This window comes from Pseudophryne corroboree, chromosome 6, assembly GCF_028390025.1.
Source record: "Pseudophryne corroboree isolate aPseCor3 chromosome 6, aPseCor3.hap2, whole genome shotgun sequence".
NCBI lineage: Eukaryota > Metazoa > Chordata > Amphibia > Anura > Myobatrachidae > Pseudophryne > Pseudophryne corroboree.
The window spans coordinates 732,939,514-732,963,830 of NC_086449.1; the positions used below are offsets into that span (position 1 = coordinate 732,939,514).

General features: G+C 46.3%; 1 protein-coding gene and 1 long non-coding RNA gene across 3 annotated transcripts in view; one reads left to right on the top strand and one right to left on the bottom strand.

Moving 5' to 3' along the window:
* The window catches only part of PWP1 (PWP1 homolog, endonuclein), a 248,794-nt gene that overhangs the window by 190,244 nt on the left and 34,233 nt on the right, over nt 1-24,317 (top strand). The window lies entirely within an intron of this gene.
* Nucleotides 1-24,317, bottom strand: part of LOC134933337 (uncharacterized) — a 177,065-nt gene that overhangs the window by 55,720 nt on the left and 97,028 nt on the right. The gene's annotated exons all lie outside the window — the stretch shown is intronic.

The window sequence follows — 24,317 nt, forward strand, 5'->3', positions numbered from 1 at the left end:
TTAGCACTGTCAGCAGTGTTCATTCCCGGAGTGGACAACTGGGAAGCAGACTTTCTCAGCAGACACGACCTCCACCCGGGAGAGTGGGGACTTCATCCAGAAGTCTTCCAAATGATTGTACAACATTGGGAAAGGCCACAGGTGGACATGATGGCGTCCCGCCTCAACAAAAAGCTAAAAAGATATTGCGCCAGGTCAAGGGACCCTCAGGTGATAGCTGTGGACGCTCTGGTAACACCGTGGGTGTACCAGTCGGTGTATGTGTTCCCTCCTCTGCCTCTCATACCCAAGGTACTGAGAATAATAAGAAGGATAGGAGTAAGAACTATACTCATTGTTCCGGATTGGCCAAGAAGAGCTTGGTACCCAGAACTTCAAGAAATGATCTCAGAGGACCCATGGCCTCTGCCGCTCAGACAGGACCTGCTGCAGCAGGGGCCCTGTCTGTTCCAAGACTTACCGCGGCTGCGTTTGACGGCATGGCGGTTGAACGCCGGATCCTGAAGGAAAAGGGCATTCCGGAGGAAGTTATCCCTACGCTAATTAAAGCTAGGAAAGAAGTGACCGCAAACCATTATCACCGCATATGGCGGAAATATGTTGCGTGGTGTGAGGCCAGGAAGGCCCCAATGGAGGAATTTCAGCTAGGTCGATTTCTGCGCTTCCTACAGTCAGGGGTGACTGTGGGCCTAAAATTGGGTTCCATTAAGGTCCAGATTTCGGCTCTATCGATTTTCTTCCAAAAAGAACTGGCTTCACTACCTGAAGTTCAGACATTTGTTAAGGGAGTGCTGCATATTCAGCCCCCTATTGTGCCCCCAGTGGCACCTTGGGATCTCAACGTGGTGTTGGATTTCCTAAAGTCGCATTGGTTTGAACCACTTAAAACCGTGGAACTAAAATATCTCACGTGGAAAGTGGTCATGCTGTTGGCCTTGGCTTCGGCCAGGCGTGTGTCAGAATTGGCAGCTTTGTCATGTAAAAGCCCTTATCTGATTTTCCATATGGATAGGGCGGAATTGAGGACTCGTTCCCAATTTCTCCCAAAGGTGGTTTCAGCGTTTCATTTGAACCAGCCTATTGTGGTGCCTGCGGCTACTCGTGAATTGGAGGACTCCAAGTTGCTGGACGTAGTCCGGGCCCTAAAAATCTATGTTTCCAGGACAGCTGGAGTCAGAAAGACTGACTCGCTATTTATCCTGCATGCGCCCAACAAGTTGGGTGCGCCTGCTTCAAAGCAGACTATTGCTCGCTGGATCTGTAGCACGAATCAACTTGCACATTCTGCGGCTGGACTGACGCATCCTAAATCTGTAAAAGCCCATTCCACGAGGAAGGTGGGCTCTTCTTGGGCGGCTGCCAGAGGGGTCTCGGCTTTACAACTTTGCCGAGCAGCTACTTGGTCGGGGTCAAACACATTTGCTAAATTCTACAAGTTTGATACCCTGGCTGAGGAGGACCTAGAGTTCGCTCATTCGGTGCTGCAGAGTCATCCGCACTCTCCCGCCCGTTTGGGAGCTTTGGTATAATCCATGGTCCTTACGGAGTTCCCAGCATCCACTAGGACGTCAGAGAAAATAAGATTTTACTCACCGGTAAATCTATTTCTCGTAGTCCGTAGTGGACGCTGGGCGCCCGTCCCAAGTGCGGATTGTCTGCAATACTTGTATATAGTTATTGTTTAACTAAAGGGTTATTGTTGAGCCATCTGTTGAGAGGCTCAGTTATATTTCATACTGTTAACTAGGTTTAGTATCACGAGTTATACGGTGTGATTGGTGTGGCTGGTATGAGTCTTACCCGGGATTCAAAATCCTTTCCTTATTGTGTCAGCTCTTCCGGGCACAGTATCCTAACTGAGGTCTGGAGGAGGGTCATAGAGGGAGGAGCCAGTGCACACCAGGTAGTCCTAAAGCTTTCTTTAGTTGTGCCCAGTCTCCTGCGGAGCCGCTATTCCCCATGGTCCTTACGGAGTTCCCAGCATCCACTACGGACTACGAGAAATAGATTTACCGGTGAGTAAAATCTTATTTTTAAGCGGGACTGAAGCGCGCCATGTAGTGGGCGGGGCTTAGCCCACACAGCTCTGACCAGCGCCATTTTCTCTTCACAGAAGCTGCAGAGACGCTGGCCCTGACCTCCACACTGCTGTACAAGTAACGGTGCAAAACGGGGGGGGGGGTCACAAGTATTTGGTGCTAAATGATATATATATATATATTAAAGCGCTAGCAGGTCTGGGTAGTCTTGTTACTTGCTCCAGTACCGGGATAGGCACTGGGTGTGAGCTGGCAGAACTCTCTCTGTGTCTCTCTTGCAGGCTTTATTGTGGGTCTGTCTCCTATAGCCCCAGTGTGGTTGTGGGTGTTGGTACGTGTGTGTCGACATGTCTGAGGCTGAATGCTCTTCCCAGGAGGAGGCTGGAGTGGGGACAGAAAATACTGCGAGAGTGACCGTGTCGGCACCGCCGACGGATGATTGGGTGAATATGTTGAGTGTTTTAAACGCAAATGTGACTAAGTTGACTAAGAGATTTGATAAATCTGAGTCTAAGAACCAGACATGGAGGAAATCCATGGAAGATGCTTTGTCACAGGCCTAGACCCCTTCGGGGTCACAGAAACGTGCATTTACCCAGATAGCAGATACAGATACCGACACGGACTCTGATTCCAGTGTCGACTATAGTGATGCCAGATTACGTCCAAAACTGGCTAAGAGTATTCAGTACATGATTGTGGCGATAAAAGACGTATTACATATCACTGAGGACCCTGCTGTTCCTGATACTAGGGTCTGTATGTTTAAAGGAAAGAAACCTGAGGTAACGTTTCCTCCCTCTCATGAACTGAACGCACTTTTTGAAAAGGCTTGTGAAAATCCTGACAAAAAGATACATGTTCCCAAAAGAATTCCAGTGGCATATCCGTTCCCCTCTGGGGACAGGGAAAGGTGGGAGTCAATCCCCACAGTAGACAAAGTTTTATCGCGTCTATCCAAAAAGGTGGCGCTTCCGTCCCCTGACACTGCAGCCCTAAAGGATCCTGCAGATCGTAAGCAGGAAAATACCCTAAAATCCATTTATGTCACTACAGGGTCGCTACTCAGGCCTGCCGTTGCTTCGGCATGGGTGAGTAGCGCTATTGAAAAGTGGGCAGATAACTTGTCATCTGAGGTAGATACCCGAGACAGGGATAGTGTGCTTTTGACTTTGGGTCACATCAGGGATGCTGCAGCATATTTAAAAGAAGCTGTAAGGGATATTGGCCTTTTGGGATCAAGGGCCAATGCCATGGCAGTCTTGGCAAGGAGAGCATTGTGGATTCATCAATGGAATGCTGATGCTGACTCTAAGAAGGCGATGGAGTCTCTACCGTTTAACAGTAAGGTCTTGTTTGGTGACGGCCTCACTGACCTGGTGTCTATGGCCACCGCGGGTAAGTCTTCATTTTTACCTTATGTTCCTGCACAGCAAAAGAAATCGCCTCACTATCAGATGCAGTCCTTTCGGCCCAATAAATTCAAAAAAGGACGTGGGTCCTCCTTCCTTGCTGCGAGGGGGAGAAGAAGGGGAAAAAGGTCACAGGCTGTGGCAAGTTCCCAAGAGCAGAAGTCCTCTCCGGCTTCTACCAAATCCACCGAATGACGCTGGGGCTCCTCTGCGGGAGTCCGCACCGGTGGGGGCACGTCTCCAACTTTTCAGTCAGGTCTGGGTACACTTGGACCTGGATCCTTGGATAGTAGACATAGTAACCCAAGGGTACAAGTTAGAGTTTCAAGACGTGCCCCTCACCGATTTTTCAAATCGGCCTTGCCAGCTTCTCTTCTGGAAAGGGAAATAGTAAGCGCTGCGATACTAAAGTTGTGTCAAAATCAAGTAATTGTCACGGTGCCCCCGTCAAAACAGGGGGAATGTTTTTATTCAAGCCTGTTCATGGTCCCGAAGCCGGATGGCTCAGTCAGACCGATTCTGAGCCTAAAATCCCTCAATTTCTTTCTAAAAAGATTAAATTTCAAGATGGAATCTGTTCGAGCAGTGATCTCCAGTCTGGAAGAGGGGGATTTTATGGTATCGTCGACATAAAGAGGCCTACTTGCATATCCCCATATATCCTCCACATCAGGCTTACCTGAGATTTGCGGTACAGGATTTTCATTACCATTTTCAGACGCTGCCGTTTGGTCTGTGCACGGCTCCGAGGGTTTTCACCAAAGTAATGGCGGAAATTATGGTTCTCCTGCGCAAGCAGGGAATCACAATTATCCCGTACTTGGACGATCTCCTCATAAAGGCGAGGTCCAAGGAGCAATTGATAAAGAATGTTGCCCTTTCACTGACGATTCTGTAACAACACGGTTGGCTCCTAAATTTGCCAAAATCACTGTTGGATCCAACGAGACGGCTGTCGTTCTTGGGTATGATTCTGGACACAGATTTGCAGAGTTTTTCTTCCAGTGGAAAAAGCTCTGGAAATACAGAACATGGTAAAACAGATTCTGAAACCAGCAAAAGTGTCAGTTCTTCAATGCACTCTGTTGCTGGGGAAGATGGTGGCGGCCTACGAGGCTATTCCGTATGGCAGGTTCCATGCCAGGGTGTTTCAGTGGAACCTGTTGGACCAGTGGTCCGGGTCTCACCTGGACATGCATCGGAAGATAATTCTATCTCCCAGGACCAGAATCTCCCTTCTGTGGTGGCTGCACAGTTCTCACCTTCTGGAGGGACGCAGGTTCAGGATTCAGGATTGGATCCTGGTGACCACAGATGCAAGCCTCCGAGGCTGGGGAGCAGTCACACAGGGAAGAAACTTTCAGGGAAAGTGGTCGAGCCAGGAAGCTTGTCTACACATAAACATTCTGGAATTAAGAGCCATTTACAACGGTATACTGCAAGCAGAACATCTTCTTCGACGTCTGCCTGTCTTGATTCAGTCAGACAACGTGACAGCAGTGGCATACATAAACCGCCAAGGCGGAACAAGGAGCAGAGCTGCGATGGCTGAGGCCACGAAGATTCTTCGCTTGGTGGAAAGACATGCCAGCTCTCTGTCAGCAGTCTTCATTCCAGGAGTGGACAACTGGGAAGCAGACTTCCTCAGCAGACACGATCTCCATCCAGGAAAGTGGGGTCTTCATCAAGAGGTCTTTGCAGAAGTGACATGTCGTTGGGGAGTTCCTCAAGTAGACATGATGGCGTCCTGCCTCAACAAGAAACTTCAGAGATTTTGTTCCAGGTCAAGGGACCCTCAAGCGATAGCGGTGGACGCCCTAGTGACACCGTGGTTGTTTCAGTCGGTATATGTGTTCCCTCCACTTCCACTCATTCCAAAGATGATAAAACTTATAAGAAGAACAAGGGTTCAGGCGATCCTCATTGTTCCGGATTGGCCAAAAAGGGCCTGGTATCCAGATCTTAAGGAGTTGCTCATAGAAGATCCCTGGCCTCTTCGGGAGGACCTGTTACAATAGGGGCCGTGCGTGTTTCACCGCGGCTGCGTTTGACGGCGTGGTGGTTGAACATCAAATTCTAGCCCGAAAGGGTATTCCCAGTGAAGTCATTCCCACACTTCTTCAGGCTAGAAAAGAAGTAACAGCAAAGCATTACCACCGTATTTGGAGAAAATATGTGTCTTGGTGTGAATCCAAGAAGGCTCCTACGGAAGAATTTCACCTGTGGCGTTTGCTCCATTTCCTACAAGCAGGTGTGGATGCGGGGCTAAAGTTAGGCTCTATTAAAGTACAGATTTCGGCCTTGTCAATCTTTTTTCAGAATCAATTGGCTTCTCTTCCAGAAGTTCAGACCTTTGTTAAAGCCGTGCTGCACAGCCAACCTCCATTTGTTCCTCCTGTGGCACCGTGGGATCTTAATGTGGTGTTGCAATTTTTGCAATCACATTGGTTTGAACCTTTGCGAAAGGTAGAGTTAAAATTCCTTACTTGGAAAATGGTCATGTTGTTGGCCTTGGTGTCAGCAAGGCGAGTGTCTGAATTGGCGGCTTTGTCTCACAAAAGCACCTATTTGATTTTCCATGCAGATAAAGCAGATTTCTGCCAAAAGTGGTTTCATCTTTTCACGTAAACCAGCCTATTGTGGTGCCAGTGCCTACTGAGGCCTTGGCGGAGTCGAAGTCTCTAGATGTGGTCAGAGCTTTGAAAATCTATGTCGCCAGAACATCGCAGATTAGGAAAACAGAGGCTCTGTTTGTCCTGTGGGCTCCCAACAAGATTGGGGCTCCTGCTTCTAAGCAGACTATTGCGCGCTGGATCTGTAATACGATTCAGCAAGCTCATTCTACGGCAGGATTGCCGTTACCAAAATCTGTGAAAGCCCATTCTACCAGAAAGGTGGGCTCATCCTGGGCGGCTGCCCGGGGAGTCTCGGCGTTACAACTTTGCCGAGCTGCTACTTGGTTGGGATCAAACACCTTTGCGAAGTTTTACAAGTTTGATACACTAAAACAGAGGGTTTGAGTTTGCCTGCACTGCTACAATTGATTTCATTAAATCATGTTGAGCCAACAGTATCAGAATATCATAAATTTATTACAATGAAACAAGAGATTTCTATATATGTTGGCGGTGCGACCCCAGAGGTATTAAATATGATTGTAGAAACAGAAAATGGTCCCTACAAAGAAATGGGGAACCAAAGAGAAAAAGCCTCTTTGTGGGTGCACTCTTTCAAAAACAATATATATATATTATTTTTCAATATTTATTGTGTAAAAAATTATACTTTATTTCGACAATTAAAAATGATGTGTATAAAGAAAAGGGCAAAAATACCTATTGGTATACCCTATAGAACAGATAAATAAGGTACAAAGGTGATTATATCTCATATAATAAGCTCCTCCAAAAATAACAATATATCTCAAAAGATTCTTTGTAATAGTTTGTAGCAACCCCTGTATACAGTGGTGTGTTTAAGAGTGAGGGCAATAGTACCAAAACTCTTGACACGGGATGCGATTTAATAAAATCTGAAATGGAGGAGAGTTGATTAATTACATGCTAGGCGAAAATTTATGTGCTGATAAATTAAGTAGGCAAAAAGGATTATATAGCAATAATATGCTTATTGCTGTCCTTGTAAAGTATTACACAGTGATATTAAATGTTACACAATAAGTGTCAGAAGTAACAAGTCCCACAGTAGGAAGCTGTAACTGACAATCATTTAAATTAGATATTGTATTTATATCAATTTATCTCGCTAATGCGTACAACAATTTCTGTCTGCTAAGTCAGGTGTAACAAATATTGATTTTCACTGCAAGGATAATTATAATAAAGAACAAAACTGGTATATTAATTGGTTAACATTGACCTTGTAATAATAAAAGGTGAGTGTTGGAAAGTACCCGTGCCGTTAATCCACTAACTTCTGCTGCCTTCCCATGTGTGAAAAGGTGTCACAGTGAATGGGAGGTGAGAGAGTCAGCGGCCGGAGCGGGTATGAAGGAAGACAGTGGCGTTACTTGCTGTTGTCGGGAAACGGAGAGGGGTTATCCTGATAACATTATTGTCATTGCAGGAAGAAACCCACTCCCGTCCCGCAATGAGTGCGTGCCGAAATACCTCTGATTATGAGAGGGTCCTGCTGTTGTAGCCCCCGTGGATATCCTTGCTTGAGAAGCGTGTAATGAGTTTTGCCTACAACTCCGGGTCCGTGAGCGTTACACGGGATTCCCGGAAGGACGTCAGAATAACGTCAGAGTGTTTGAGAAGCGGACGTACGTTTCACCCTAGCCGGGCTTGTTCACCTTTAGTCCTGACCAGGACTAAAGGTGAACAAGCCCGGCTAGGGTGAAACGTACGTCCGCTTCTCAAACACTCTGACGTCATTCTGACGTCCTTCCGGGAATCCCGTGTAACGCTCACGGACCCGGAGTTGTAGGCAAAACTCCTTACACGCTTCTCAAGCAAGGATATCCACGGGGGCTACAACAGCAGGACCCTCTCATAATCAGAGGTATTTCGGCACGCACTCATTGCGGGACGGGAGTGGGTTTCTTCCTGCAATGACAATAATGTTATCAGGATAACCCCTCTCCGTTTCCCGACAACAGCAAGTAACGCCACTGTCTTCCTTCATACCCGCTCCGGCCGCTGACTCTCTCACCTCCCATTCACTGTGACACCTTTTCACACATGGGAAGGCAGCAGAAGTTAGTGGATTAACGGCACGGGTACTTTCCAACACTCACCTTTTATTATTACAAGGTCAATGTTAACCAATTAATATACCAGTTTTGTTCTTTATTATAATTATCCTTGCAGTGAAAATCAATATTTGTTACACCTGACTTAGCAGACAGAAATTGTTGTACGCATTAGCGAGATAAATTGATATAAATACAATATCTAATTTAAATGATTGTCAGTTACAGCTTCCTACTGTGGGACTTGTTACTTCTGACACTTATTGTGTAACATTTAATATCACTGTGTAATACTTTACAAGGACAGCAATAAGCATATTATTGCTATATAATCCTTTTTGCCTACTTAATTTATCAGCACATAAATTTTCGCCTAGCATGTAATTAATCAACTCTCCTCCATTTCAGATTTTATTAAATCGCATCCCGTGTCAAGAGTTTTGGTACTATTGCCCTCACTCTTAAACACACCACTGTATACAGGGGTTGCTACAAACTATTACAAAGAATCTTTTGAGATATATTGTTATTTTTGGAGGAGCTTATTATATGAGATATAATCACCTTTGTACCTTATTTATCTGTTCTATAGGGTATACCAATAGGTATTTTTGCCCTTTTCTTTATACACATCATTTTTAATTGTCGAAATAAAGTATAATTTTTTACACAATAAATATTGAAAAATAATAAATATATATTGTTTTTGAAAGAGTGCACCCACAAAGAGGCTTTTTCTCTTTGGTTCCCCATTTCTTTGTAGGGACCATTTTCTGTTTCTACAATCAAGTTTGATACACTGGCTGAGGAGGACCTCTTGTTTGGTCAATCGGTGCTGCAGAGTCATCCGCACTCTCCTGCCCATTCTAGCGCTTTGGTATAAACCCCATGGTTCTTGAAGCATCCTCTAGGACGTATGAGAAAATAGGATTTTAATACCTACCGGTAAATCCTTTTCTCTTAGGGGGTAATTCCAAGTTGATCGCAGCAGGAATTTTTTTTAGCAGTTGGGCAAAACCATGTGCACTGCAGGGGAGGCAGATATAACATGTGCAGAAAGAGTTAGATTTGGGTGGGTTATTTTATTTCTGTGCAGTGTAAATACTGGCTGCTTTATTTTTAAACTGCAAATTAGTTTGCAGATTGAACACACCACACCCAAATTTAACTCTCTCTGCACATGTTAAATTTGCCTCCCCTGCAGTGCACATGGTTTTGCCCAACTGCTAAAAAATTTCCTGCTGCGATCAACTTGGAATTACCCCCTTAGTCCGTAGACGATGCTGGGCGCCCGTCCCAGTGCGGGCTGTATCTGCAGTTTGCTTATAGTTACGCTCATGTTGCGTTGAGTTCAGTCAAATCTGTGACTGCTGTTGGTCATGCCGTTGCATGCGTTGTTGTTGAATGCCATGTTGTACGGCGTGTTGGTTGTGTGAGCTGGTATGTATCTCATCTTAGTTTAAAATAATTAAATAAATCCTTTTCCTCGAAATGTCCGTCTCCCTGGGCACAGTTCCTATAACTGGAGACTGGAGGAGGGGCATAGAGTGAGGAGCCAGTTCACACCCATTCAAAGTCTTATAGTGTGCCCATGTCTCCTGCGGATCCCGTCTATACCCCATGGTTCTTGAAGCATCCTCTACGGACTAAGAGAAAAGGAGTTACCGGTAGGTATTAAAATCCTATTTTATGTCGTTTTCGTTTATTTCTCTATTATCCATAAGGGATACTGGTGATGCTTAGTACGATGGGGTATAGATGGGGTCCAAAGGACCCGGTGCACTTTAAATTTCTTCAACAGGGTGTGCTGGCTCCTCCCCTCTATGCCCTCCCACACAGCTCAGTTTAGAAAAATGTACCCTCAGGAGAGGATGCGCACTCTGGAGTTCCAGAGTTTTTCTTCAGTTTATTTTAATGTTTGTTATTTTCAGGTAAGCTGTTGGGCAACAGCTTACCTGCACCGAGGGACACTCGGGGGGGACCGACAATGGCCTCCTGGAGGTGCTGAGTCGGATCCCGCTGACAGTACAATGGTCCTGGTTGTCAGTGTACCACAGGCATTGCACTCTTGCACACACCCGCAGCACGCCGCACACCCCCAGTACAGGGCCTGAAGGTCGGCAGAGTGGTGAGTGACAACCGGGGACCTTGCTTGCGAGGGCCCCCGCTACTATGCGAGGTGCGATCGCGGGGTGGGCATACGGACTCCCCTTGGGGTGATCCCATAGCTCCCCTGCGTAGACTGGCCAGCAGTGGTGAAAATAGGTACTTGTACCTCATTTTACACACATTGGGGACCTTTGCCAGTATAAATATACACATAGCTCTAGCGCCATTACAAGGGGCGGAGCCTCCTCAGAGCGGGAACAGCGGCTTCCTGGCGCCATTTCCTGCACTCTCAGCATTGCTGCAGGACTGCCAGCTCCCCCAAGTGATCCTCCACGGCCAGACACTGGTACAGGGGTGTGGTTAAGGGGGAGAGCCCGCCGTGGGACCCTTATACAGTTTGAGTATCCCTTATCCAAAATGCTTGGGACCAGAGGTATTTTGGATATGGGATTTTTCCGTATTTTGGAATAATTGCATACCATAATGAGATATCATGGCGATGGGACCTAAACCTAAGCACAGAATGCATTTATGTTACATATACACCTTATACACACAGCCTGATGGTCATTTTAGCCAATATATTTTATAACTTAGTGCATTAAACAAAGTGTGTCTACATTCACACAATTCATATATGTTTCATATACACCTTATACACACAGCCTGAAGGTCATTTAATACAATATTTTTAATAACTTTGTGTATTAAACAAAGTTTGTGGACATTGAGCCATCAGAAAACAAAGGTTTCACTATCTCACTCTCACTCAAAAAAGTCTGTATTTCGGAATATTCCGTATTTCGGAATATTTGGATATGGGATACTCAACCTGTATTAGGCTCCTCACGCACTGTACACCAAATTGCTTCACTTCTAACTGTATAATTGTTAGTTTCAGGCTATGTACTGGTTCCTCCTCTCTGAGTCTCTTCACACATACTGGGTGGGGCAGGTTTGCTTGTCTCTGTGTCTCTGAGTATGTGTGTGAATGTAAGTGTCCTCTGTCAGCATGGTGAAAAAAGTTGTGTGCACTATTTGTCACATCAGGTTTTCCCCCTACCCCGCAGATTCTCTCATGTGTGAACAATGCAGTCAGCCTTCACATGGTAGTGGGGCTTCTGGGGGGGATTTGCAGGAGCCAGCTTGGCTTTGCTCTATAAAAACTATGATGGCTGACATGTCCAATGAATTGACTACTGCCAGACAGGAAAGGCAGCAGTTACAACAGTCTATGGCTGCTCTGACAAAAGATAGGGCAGACATGTTTCTCCTCTACCAAGTCCATTACCCCAAATAAAGGGGTTACCTGATATCCTCTCGGAATCCGAGGAGGAGGTGCCAGAAGTGGAACAGGGGGATGAGCTAGAATCTAATGATGAATTAGATGATTCCTCTGCTGCACAGGGTGTATACTAGCTTATCATTGCTATATGGGATGTCCTTAATATTCCTGGGAATGAGATAGATGTGCAGCAATCCTTTCTCCGGCTGAGTCCACAGGTTATCCACAGGATAACAATGGGATATGATGGAGTGATAGCGGATTGGCACCAAACGATCACAAGCTTTCAGTCCTCCCAGGATGCAACGGGCCCGTCCATATATACCCGCCCACTGGCTCAGGCAAATCATTTTTTTTGTTTGGTGCGGCAGGAGCCGGACCATGGTCAGAGGGCTGCTGTTTTTGGCAGCCCTAAGCTTTCTTATTTATTTTTTATAGTCTTACTATGTTTTTGAGTGATCTTTCCTAACAGCGTCTTATACGCATATTGGAAAGAGTCGCTCCAACAGCTCTCCGCCGGGTCACAGCAAAGCTTACCCACGGTGCAAGTGCTGTCTTGACTGGCGTCTGTGTCGGATATACTAGCAGGTACAGCAGACGTGGCCAGGCTGTGGCCGGAGCACGGGGAGAAGGTAAGGCATCGGTTCCGCTTAGAAGGGGAATACAGACACAGCCGCACTGTTTTGGGAGGAGACTACCAAACAGTAGCTGGCGCGCCGCCACCACGGGTGCTCCAGCGCTAGGCCTTAGGGATCTTAAGGCACCAGGAATAGTTTGAGGCTGCGATCCCTAGGGTTGATGTCAGAGGTGGGAGGTCAGACGCTCTCCTGGTCGCCCCTCCCCCCAGTTAATGACCAGTTTCTGTCGGTCTTCCGCCATGGTCTGTGTTCACTAAAAAACTACCGCAAGGAGACCCGGTCGCAGTACAAGCGTCTGTGTGACCGGAGCGTCTGTGTTCACCTAAAGTTCCCGGAGTGACAGTGTACACTAGTAGCGTTTGGATCCACTCAGCGTTTGTTAACATATTGATCGATCTTGGAAGTGAGGTGAGTCCCCCTGTATCCCACTCTACTGAGTACGGGTTATACAGCACTAAATTTCTATCTACTTTTGTTAGTGTGAATAGTTAAGTTTAGTGCCCATTGCATATGAGTCTGTGTACATTACTGTGGTTTCTTCACATTGCGTCTGAAAACGGTAAGATCTGTATAGAACAGAATACAGTAATTTGTACTCCTACATACTTTGAAATATATTTGTAGTTGATAATATGCTCATATGACTAATATATAACATGTGACTGACTGCTAGTGTGATTGCTGACTTTATATATGTTTGTCAGTGGTTTCTCCTGAGCCTTAATGCTGGTGCATGGGTAGGGTCAGACTGATATCACTTTAAAGGGTAAAGTGATTACATTCACAAATTGTGTACTACACCGTGGAAGTGCTGATTATTTATCATGTCTAAGAGCGGCAAAAGTGACAATGTTACACTGACCGTAACACCAACACTCAAAATGTTTGTCCTGAAAAATGGTATTATCCTTTCAGGATCTGGTACAGGATGGTTTATGTGCAAATTGTTTTGCTTTTCAGCAGATTACAAGGCAGATCCCTGTTCAGCATCAGGTAGATCCACCGTGGGCAATGTTTGCACAGACCGTGTCCAGTATAGCTTCAATACCAGGAGTAGGGTACACTAGTATTAACCCATACATGCAGCTCCCTTCCTATGGTATATCCCCAACAGCTTCTCCAATGAAACAAGCTGATAAACCGAGGGTAAATTAATCATAAAATTTACAAGCTACACAGGATGATACATCAGATGATGATAGCTCTATCTACTCTGCTTTAGCATACGAAGAACAGGTAGAGGGTATCAGCTCAGTGGATGTAGCTGAATTAATTAGAGCAATGAAGGCTATTCTGTCCTTAGAGAATTCAGCAGAGCCGGTGTTAAAAACTAAGGCACCTGTGTTTAAACGTCCCAAAACAGGATAGTTTCCATGATCAGATCAGATGACTGAAATCATGGAAGAAGCTTGGGCTACACCCAATAAAAAATACAGAATTCCCTGAAAATGGGATTCAAATTATCCTTTTCCAACTGGGGACTGTTTAAAAAGGGAAGTGCCTCCTAAAGTAGATACGCATGTCATTCGAAAATCTATATTGCCTTTGCCGTCAACGTCATTAGATGATTTCACTGACAGGAGAGTGGATGGGTTTTTGAAAACCATATTTTCTCTGTTGGGGGCAGTCATAAGGCCAGCTATGGCTTCAGCTTGGATGGCAAAAGCAGTAGCTGAATGGGCTGAGATACTGGATGATGGCCTTTCAGCACCTTCTGGGGAGCAAGAATCCCATATAGCTCACGTGAAACAGGCTGTAATATTCTTGGAAGTAGCAGCAATAGATATGGGTACGATTGCTTCTAGAGCATCAGCCTAAACAGTAGCTGCTCGAGCAGTTTGGTTACGTACATGGAAAGCTGATTCAGAATCAAAAAAGGTTCTGGACTCTGCCTTTTACTGGGAATATTCTGTTTGTTAAGGAATTGACAGATATTCTGGAATCAGAAGCAGAATCCAAGAAAGTCAGGTTTCCTGCCACATATAATCCCAAGCCTAAGAGTTCGGTTTTTCGGCCATTTCGGTTGCAAGGAAAAGCAAAAGTAAAAAGTGAACATTAGCAGCCCCAATACAAGATAAGAAGCATTGGGCCACCAGAGGGCCAGCTTCCTAACCAGAAGATAAGCCATCAGCCTGATGGTGCGGGCCTCCGCCTGGAGGACCCCGGGGTAGGGGGCCGACTTCTTCATTTTGCACAGATATGGCAGCAGTCTACAACAGATGCCTGGGTGCAAGAAGCGGTATTCCTGGATTATGTTTTCCCTTTCAAGAAGCAGCCTCCTCGAAGCTTCTTCTGCACCAGCCCATCTCGGGTAGAGGTGAAGGCCAAAGCCTGCAAGAGGCAGTTCATAAATTGCTTCAGTCAGGATTAATTATTCCAGTACCCCCTGCACAACGGGCACAGGGTTTTTACTCCAACCTGTTTTTGGTTCAGAAGCTAAATGGGTAGTTTCGGCCCATTCTCAATCTCAAAATGCTAAACAAATACATTTGGGTATCGCGGTTCCACATGGAGACGTTACGCTCCATAGTTTTGGCCATGGAACCAGGGGATTATATGGTATCCCTGGATATACAGGATGCTTACCTGTATGTTCCTATAGCACTGTCTCATCAGTGTTATCTCGGGTTTCACCATCCTCCAGCAGCATTTTCAGTTCCAGGCTTTACCCTTTGGGTTAGCCACAGCCCCCAGAGTATTTACCAAAATTATGGTGGTTATGGCAGCTTATCTCCGCAAGCAGGGGATAAGAATTTTTCCATACCTCTACGACCTTTTAATCCTGGCACAATCCCAGGAATTGCTCCTGGGCCATCTCCAACAAACAATAGCTTGTCTACAGGAGCACGGATGGCTCATAAATTGGGCAAAGTCATCTCTGATTCCATCACAATGGATGGTTCACTTGGGGGCTGTATTGGATTCAAGTCTGCATAGAATATTTTTACCTCGGACAAGATATCCAAGGTGCAGTTAAGGACTCAGGAGTTGTTACACAGTCAAACAATATCAATTCATGCAGCAATGCGAATGATGGGTTTAATGGTGTCAACATTCGACATGGTGGAGTATGCACAATTCCACTCAAGACCTCTGCAGCGTCTGATTCTGGCCAGATCGAATGGAGTACACCAGACAATAAAGAAACCGACCATAGTACTTTCAGAAAAGGTAAGAAAGTCATTAGCCTGGTGGCTACAGACATCCCATCTAGACAAGGGGAGGCCCTTTTGGATATCAGATTTGGAGATCCTGACAACAGATGCCAGTCTTCAGGGCTGGGGAGCAGTGTCCGGAAAATTATGGTTCCAGGGACAATGGGCCAAAGAAGAAAGTTGCCTGCCAATAAACCTGTTGGAACTTCGGGCCATATACATGGCACTGATTCAGGCAAAGGACACTCTGCAAGGAAAACCAGTCCAGATCCGCTCGGACAATGCAACAGCAGTAGCGTACCTCAAGCATCAGGGAGGAACTCGCAGCCAAAAAGCAATGAAAGAGGTAATTCACATACTAAAGTGGGCAGAACTCCATCTTCCAGCATTGTCCGCAATGTTTGTTCCAGGAGTCCTAAACTGGGAAGCGGACTTTCTTAGTCGACACACCATTCAAGCAAGCGAATGGGCTCTACACCCGGAAGTATTTCAGACTCTGGTAGACAAGTGGGGTTTGCCAGAGAGAGATCTCTATAGAGACTCCCCTTGCTGTTGATGCGTCAGTATCACGTCTGTCAAAGACAGTACTGCCGATTCCAGGGGCTACGGCCTTAAAGGAACCCGCAGACAGGAAAATAGAGACAACTTTAAAATCTATTTATGTTGCAGCAGGGACCTCCCAAAGATCTGTTATTGCAGGTTGTTGGGTGACCCACGCCATACATACTTGGGCTGGTAACCTTCAAGAGGGCCTCACTGGGGAAAAGTCCCTGGCTGATATTGTAATGCTGATTCAGCACATCCAAGAGTCTGCCCGCTTCCTCTGTTATACCATCAAAGTTATTGACATTATAAATCCCGTACCTCTACCATGGTGATTTCTGCACGCAGAGCATTGTGGGAGCATTGTGGTGGTGGACGCGGAGTCTAAAAGGAGTGTGGAAGCCTTGCCCTTCACATGAGATTGGCTGTTCGGGGCTGAATTGGATACCTGGATTTCGAAGGCTACTGCTGGAAAATCCACGTACCCTTCCTTCTGCTGCTCCACCTGCTAGACATTCTTACACTGGACCGTCACTGCAGTCCTTTCAGACAGCACGCTTTAAAGGTAAGGCAAGAGGTGCCTCAAATGCGGACGAGGCTCCAGAGGTAAGTCTCCTAAACCTGTCACCACTGGTTCTCAGGACCAGAGCATTAGCTCTGTCTCCTCAAAACCCTCCGCATGACAGTGTCCAGGGGGATCTCAGGGTGGGAGCTCGTCTGAGATTCTTCAGCTCCATTTGGAACAGCTCCTGCCATGATGCCTGGATAAAAGACCTGATCTCCCAGGGCTGCAAACTGGAGTTCGAAAGTTCTCCACCTCACAGGTTTTTCAAGTTCCGTTTACCAGCTTCAGAAACCATGCGCCTCATGTTACAGAAGACCATTCAAAAGATAACTCAGACCCAGGTCATTGTTCCTGTGCCACTTCAGCAACAAGTTGAAGGATATTATTCCAACCTTTTTGTGGTACTGAAACCGGACGGTTCAGTGAGGCCCATTTTGAACCTAAAATCGTTAAACCCATATCTGCAGGTTTTCCGGTTCAAAATGGAGTCTCTGAGAGCAGTGATCTTAGGTTTGGAGGAGGGTCAGTTCTTGGTCTCTCTAGACATAAAGGACGCTTACTTCCATATTCTGATATGGCCGCCTCATCAGGCCTACCTCAGGTTTGCTCTGTTGGAGGAACACTACCAGTTCCACGCGCTACTCTTTGGCCTCTCCACGGCCCCAAGGGTCTTCACCAAAGTAATGGCGGAAATGATGTTCCAACTCAGGATTCAGGGATTAAACATTGTCCCCTACCTGGACGATGAGAATGCCAAATTGTTTCCTCACAAATATTTAAAATGCCCGCTCTAATATATATTGTAAACGCCTGCACATCTTATTACCATGTGCCATGAATATGCACTATACATAGCAAAACACTGCATCCCATAAGAGAAAACAATACACCCACACATTATCTGAGTTCCAAAGCTCATTGATGTATATATTTGTTATTAAAAGGATATGGATTCAATATATATTACAATGTACAGTATACCTATAATTACATGATTACAACTCCCACAGTAAGCAGTTAATACATACAGTTACATACAGTTACATGCCAGCATACAATACCATTATCCTTAAGTTATATAAATTCGTCTTTCCATATCACTCTCTCTCTCTGTAAAGTAATGCTGGGACTCCATCTTCCTCTGAGACCAAAACAGGAACTGAGCTGGCAATAACTCCATCATCGTCTCAGACCTTACAGCAACTGAGCTCCTGTGTGATCAATAGTGTGTTATCTAGTTTTTTGGGGGAGGGATTCATGATGAGTCACTAGTCTCTTTGTATATGCTAATCAGGTTCAGCCTTGAAGACATCCAAAGGGCTGGCCTGAGTTTCCTGTCCACTACCTGGAATATCTATTGTCCTAATAAAAGTGATTTTAGCTTTTATACATTTAATCATAATTATCCGCTGCAATGTCCCACAACTTCACAACAAGCATCAAATGAATCTATACATCAATCTGGTTGCTTCAATAGTAAACATGACCGGTCTATCTTGTTTCGTTCACATAATACACATACATGACATTACTTCATTATCTATAATTTTAAATCATGATGTCTGGCGCTTGATATTATTATAGTTATGTACTGTATGAAATAAGTGTTGAATCCATCTCTGTGGCATGTCCGTGTAAATGCGGGTGTTACCATATATGGCTGTGCTCGCTGCGCGTATTTGCAAGTATAGCTACTTATATGTGTGTAGTTTGTATGTTCTCTTTATGTAATATTTTTGACTTCGACAACGATCTGCTGATCAAAGCCAGATCAAGGGAACTTCAGCTGGGCAGCATCTGCCGCACGACATCCTTGTTGTCATGCCACGGTTGGATTCTGCATTTTCAAAAATCCCACCTGGAGCCAACTCGGCGTATCCAGTTTCTCGGAATGATCCTGGACACAGTGGCTCAGAAGGTCTTCCTTCCTGCAGACAAGGCGAAGGCACTTCAGCAGTTGGTTCGGGTGGTTCTGCAGCCAAACAGAGTCTCGGTACATCTTTGTACCAGTCTGTTGGGAAAGATGGTGGCCTCCATCGAGGCCATTCAATTTGGCAGATTCCATGCAAGAACCTTCCAACTGGATATCGTGAAGAAGTGGTTGGGTTTGCATCTACAGATGCACCAGGTCATACGTCTCTCACCGCAGGCCAGGATTTCTCTCCTGTGGTGGTTGCAGCCCTCCAACCTGTTGGAGGGGCGTAGCTTCGGTATCCAGGATTGGATTCTCTTGACCACGGACGTGAGCCTTCAGGGCTTGTGGTCAAGCCTTAAAGCCTGCCTTCCTATAAACATACTGGAACTCAGATCAATATACAATGCTCTGCTGCAGGCTTCTCATCTTACTCCAAGGTCAAGCCATTCAAGTCCAATCAGACATTGCCACGGCAGTGGCTTACGTCATTTGGCAAGGTGGGACGAAGAGAAGAGCCTGCATGTGGGAGGTATCCAAGATTCTCCTCTGGGTTGAAAGAAATGCAAGGGCAGTGTCGGCCATATTAATTCCGGGAGTAGACAACTGGGAGGCAGACTTCCTAAGTCGTAACGACCTCCACCCAGGAGAGTGGGGTCTCCACCCTCAGGTATTTCGTCTGTTAATAGATCTGTGGGGCTGTCCGCAGATCGATCTGATGGCCTCTCGGCTCAACAACAAGCTTCAGTGCTATTGTTCCAGGACGAGGGACCCTCTGGCAGTGGACTCGCTGACTACTCCATGGGTTTACCGGCTGGTGTACCGGTTTCCTCCGATTCCATTGCTTCCCAGGGTTCTAAAAAGAATCAGAAAAACAGAAGTTCAGGCAATTCTCATTTCCCCCGACTGGCCTCGGAGGATTTGGTACGCGGATCTTGTGGCCATGGCCATAGAAGATCCCTGGCCCCTACCAGTAAGGGAGGATCTTCTTCAGCAAGGGCCGTTTGTCTATCCAGGCTTAGGCGGTTTTGTTTAACGTCATTGCAATTGAGCGGAACCTTCTAGTTCTAGCTGAGAAGGGAATTCTGGGTAAGGTTATTGCCACCATGATTCAAGCTCAGAAAGCTGTCACATCGAAACGTTACCACCATATCTGGAAACGATACGTTTCTTGTTGTGAGAGCAGTAAATATCTACCTGCGAATTTCAACCTAGGGCACTTTTATTGTTTCTTGCAGGCTGGTGTGGATATGGGGCTAAGGTTGGGCTCTATTAAGGTTCAGGTCTCGGCCTTGTGCACTTCTTTCAGAAGAAATTGGCTGCTATACCTGAGGTACAGGCGTTCCTGCAGCGTGTCCTACGCATCCAGCCTCCATTTGTGCCGCCCACAGCACCTTGGGATCTACACTTGGTTCTGACCTTTCTACAGTCCTCTTGGTTTGAACTTCTGCTGTCGGTTGAGGACATGTACCTTACGTGGAAGATGGTCTTGCTCCTTGCCTTGGCTTCTGCTAGGCGCATTTCGGAACTTGTAGCTTTGTCCTGTAGGAGTCCCTACCTGGTCTTTCATGAGGACAGAGCGGAACTCGGAACTCGACAGCAGTTCCTGCCTAAGGTGGTTTCTGCATTCCACCTAAATCAGCCTATTGTGGTTCCGGCGGCTTCGGCCACTTCCTCAATTCCCGAGTCCTTGGATATGGTGCGAGCCCTGAAGATTTACGTCTAGTAGACTGCTACTGTCCGAAAATCGGATTCCCTCTTTGTGCTTTATGATGCTCACAAAAAGGGTCGTCCTGCTTCAAAGCAGTCTATTGCCCGTTGGATTAGGCTTACTATTCAACAGGCCTACGCTGTGGCGGCCTGGCCTATTCGTAGGTCTGTCAAGGCCCACTCTACCAGGTCTGTGGGTTCTTCCTGGGCGCCTGCCCGTGTCTCGGCCTTGCAACTGTGCCGGGCTGCTACCTGGTCAGGGACAAACAAGTTTGTCAAGTTTTACAGGTTTGATACCCTGGCTACAGAGGATGTCCAGAATGTCCATAAGGGATACTGGGCGCCCGCCTCTGTGCTTCGCCTTCCTGCAAGTTTTCGTTTTTGTGTGAGGTTGTTTACGCAGCTGTTGCTGTTCTATGGTTCACTAGCTGTTGCTAGTATGTTTGATCTGTTGTGTGCTGGATCGTTAATCTCACCACTAGTTGTATTGTCATGTTTCCACCTCTCAAGTATGTCCATTTCCTTCGGTCACAGTTTTCCTAGACTGAGCTGTGTAGGAGGGCATAGAGGGGAGGAGCCAGCACACCCTGTTGAAGAAATTTTAAAGTGCATCGGCTCCTTTGGACCCCATCGTGCTAAGTGCCCCCAGTATCTTTTAATGGACTACGAGAAAAGGATTTACCGGTAGCTAATTAAAATCCTCTTTTTTAGGCTGAAATCGCCCAGTGTGTACCTGGCTTTAATAGTTTAGTTTATTTTTATCAATTCACAAAATGCAAAGTGAATGCACAGAAGACAACCTTTTGCCTTCAAAACAGCATCAATTATTCTAGGTACACTTGCATGCAGTCTTTGAAGTAACTCGGCAGGAAGGTTGTTCCAAACATCTTGGAAAACTAACCACAGATCTTCCAGGGATGTAGGCTTGTTCAAATCCTGCTGTCTTTTCATATAATCCCAGACATACTCAATGATGTTGAGATCCCGGCTCTGTGGGGGCCATATCATCACTTCCAGTTCTCCTTGTTCATCACTGAGGATGCATCCTTATCCATTCCCCACACACCAGAGACGTCACAGAGGAGGCATCCTTACAGTGCATGCGGAAAGTATTCACAGCGCTTCACTTTTTCCACATTTTATGTTATAGCCTTATTCCAAAATGGAATAAATTCATTTTTTCCCCGCAAAATTCTACACACAATACCCCATAAAGTTTTTTTAAAATATTTTTGCAAATTTATTACAAATAAAAAACTAGGAAATCACATGTACATAAGTATTCTCAGCCTTTGCTCAATACTTTGTTGATGCACCTTTGGCAGCAATTACAGCCTCAAGTCTTTATGAATATGATGCCACAAGCTTGGCACACCTATCTTTGGGCAGTTTCGCCCATTCCTCTTTGCAGCACCTCTCAAGCTCCATCAGGTTGGATGGGGAGCGTCGGTGCACAGCCATTTTCAGATCTCTCCAGAGATGTTCAATCGGATTCAAGTCTGGTCTCTGGCTGGGCCACTCAAGGGCATTCACAGAGTTGTCCTGGAGCCACTCCTTTGATATCTTGGCTGTGTGTTTAGGGTTTGTCCTGCTGAAAGATGAACCGGCGCCCCAGTCTGAGGTCAAGAGCGCTCTGTAGCAGGTTGTCATCCAGGATGTATCTGCACATTGCTGCATTCATCTTTCCCTCTATCCTGCTAGTCTCCAAGTTCCTGCTGCTGAAAAACATCCCCACAGCATTATGCTGCCACCACCATGCTTCACTGTAGGGATGGTATTGGTTTCCTCCAAACATAATGCCTGGCATTCATGCCAAAGAGTTCAATCTTTGTCTCATCAGACCAGAGAATTTTGTTTCTCATTGTCTGAGAGTTCTTCAGGTGCATTTTGGAAAACTCCAGGCAGGCTGCCATGTGCTTTTTACTAAGGAGTGTCTTCTGTCTGGTCACTCTACCATACAGTCCTGATTGGTGAATTGCTTTGAGATGGTTGTCCTTCTGGAAGGTTCTGCTCTCTCCACAGAGGAATGCTGTTGCTTTGACTAGGGCCCTTCTCCCCCGTTTGCTCAGTTTAGATGGCCGGCCAGCTCTAGTTAGAGTCCTTGTGATTCCAAACTTCTTCCATTTACGGATGATGGAGGCCACTATGCTCATTGGGACTTTCAAAGCAGCAGATATTTTTCTGTACCCTTCCCAATATTTGTGCCTCGAGACAATCCTGTCTCGGAGGTCTACAGACAATTTCTTTGACTTCATGCTTGGTTTGTGCTCAGACATGCACTGTCAAGTGTGGGACCTTTATATAGACAGGTGTGTGCCTATCCAAATCATGCCCGATCAACTGAATTGACCACAGGTGGACTCCAATTCAGCTGTAGGAACATCTCAACGATGATCAGTGGAAACAGAATGCAGCTGAGCTCAATTTTGAGCTTCGTGGCAAAGGCTGTGAATACTTAAGTACATGTGATTCCTTAGTTTTTTATTTTTAATAAATTTGCAAAAATCTCAAAAAAACTTTTCACGTTGTCATTATTGGATATTGTGTGTCGAATTTTGCGGAAAAAAAAGAAAATAATTTATTCCATTTTGGAATAAGGCTGTAACATAACAAAATGTGGAAATGTGAAGCGCTGTGAATACTTTCCGGATGCACTGTATCCATACACACCAGAGACCTCACTGAGGATGCAGCCTTATCCATTCCCTACACACCAGAGACCTCACTGAGGATTCAGCCTTATCCATTCCCTACACACCAGAGACTTCACTGAGGATGCAGCCTTATCCATTCCCCCCTACGCACCAAAGACCTCACTGAGGATGCAGCCTTATCCATTCCCTACACACCAGAGACATCACTGAGGATGCAGCCTTATCCATTCCCCCCACACACGAGAGACCTCACTGAGGAGGCAGCCTTATCCATTCCCTACACAACAGAGACCTCACTGAGGATGCAGCCTTATCCATTCCCTACACACCAGAGACCTCACTGAGGATGCAGCCTTATCCATTCCCTACACACCAGAGACCTCACTGAGGATGCAGCCTTATCCATTCCCTACACACCAGAGACCTCACTGAGGATGCAGCTTATCCATTCCCTACACACCAGAGACCTCACTGAGGATGCAGCTTATCCATTCCCTACACACCAGAGACCTCACTGAGGATGCAGCCTTATCCATTCCCTACACACCAGAGACCTCACTGAGGATGTAGCCTTATCCATTCCTTACACACCAGAGACCTCACTGAAGAGGCAGCCCTAGCCATTCCCTACACACCAGAGTCCTGAGGATGCAGCTTATCCATTCCCTACACACCAGAGACCTCACTGAGGATGCAGCCTTATCCATTCCCCCATACACACCAGAGACCTCACTGAGGATGCAGCCTTATCCATTCCCCCATACACACCAGAGACCTCACTGAGGATCAAGGCCGGTTCTATCCCTTTCGGCGCCCCGGGCAGAAAATAGGGGCGTGGCTTCATACAGGGGGTGTGGTCAGTTACGCCCCCTGTAGAGTTGTGCCCCCATTTGTGCCCCCTGTAGGAGTAGCGCCGCTTACACAAAAAAAATAAAAAAATAATACTTACTATTCCCGCTCCTGATTCCTGACCGCTGCAGACCTCCGCCGGCGCCGTTCCTCTCCTCGGATCTATGGAACAGATAGAAACTAGAGGTCAATTATGACCCTTAGTGTCTGTGTCAGTCCCAAAATGCTGTGCGGTGCGCGATGACGTCATCGTGCACCGCTCAGCAAAGGTCCTCTCCACGAAGGGAAACTAGATGGGTAGCGTCTAGTTCCCTTCACAGCGGGGGGGCACAGTAGCGGATCTTGCCATGGTGCGGCGCCCCAGGCATAAGTCCTGCTTGCCCGTGGCAAGATCCGCTACTGCTGAGGATGCAGCCTTATCCATTCCCTACACACCAGAGACCTCACTGAGGATGCAGCCTTATCCATTCCCTACACACCAGAGACCTCACTGAGGATGCAGCTTATCCATTCCCTACACACCAGAGACCTCACTGAGGATGCAGCCTTATCCATTCCCTACACACCAGAGACCTCACTGAGGATGCAGCCTTATCCATTCCCTACTCACCAGAGACCTCACTGAGGATGCAGCTTATCCATTCCCTACACACCAGAGACCTCACTGAGGATGCAGCCTTATCCATTCCCTACACACCAGAGACCTCACTGAGGATGCAGCTTATCCATTCC